Here is a 500-nt window from a genome sequence, read left to right as displayed (position 1 = left end):
AATTTTCACCAAAGATTCACAACAGCAGTTTAAACTTTAAACTGCTTGTGAAAAATGGGGGTCTGTAACATTAAAACATGCATGGCACTGCAACTGTATCATGCTTCTCTTCTCATCGGTTTCCTCCTCATCAGCTTCATGTTGCGCAGCTCTGTGCCACCTTCAGGAGAACAGGACATAAGAGTATCATCTATAAAATTTACCCCACATGGCATACTAATGTGCAAAATGAACGGTTTGCTTCATGGTAACCCGTGGAAGAATTTGTTTATCTGAAATTGGAGAACTGTGATACAATCCGTATATGTACTCTCTGTCCCCCTCCCTTATTTCAACTTTTACAACTGTCTAATCTGCTATTAAGATGCGGTAACGCGTTGTTCCGAGCCGTCTTTAAACGCACTATGTGGGTCAGACACAGCGGCAGACTGGCTGTCTGTGAGTTCTGGACGATCACAGGACGGCTGGTGTTCTGTCTGGTCAGGCGGCTACAAAATGCT

This window comes from Austrofundulus limnaeus, unplaced genomic scaffold (genome assembly GCF_001266775.1).
Source record: "Austrofundulus limnaeus strain Quisiro unplaced genomic scaffold, Austrofundulus_limnaeus-1.0 Scaffold564, whole genome shotgun sequence".
NCBI classification, from domain to species: domain Eukaryota; kingdom Metazoa; phylum Chordata; class Actinopteri; order Cyprinodontiformes; family Rivulidae; genus Austrofundulus; species Austrofundulus limnaeus.
Note: the sequence above shows the minus strand (reverse complement) of the source record.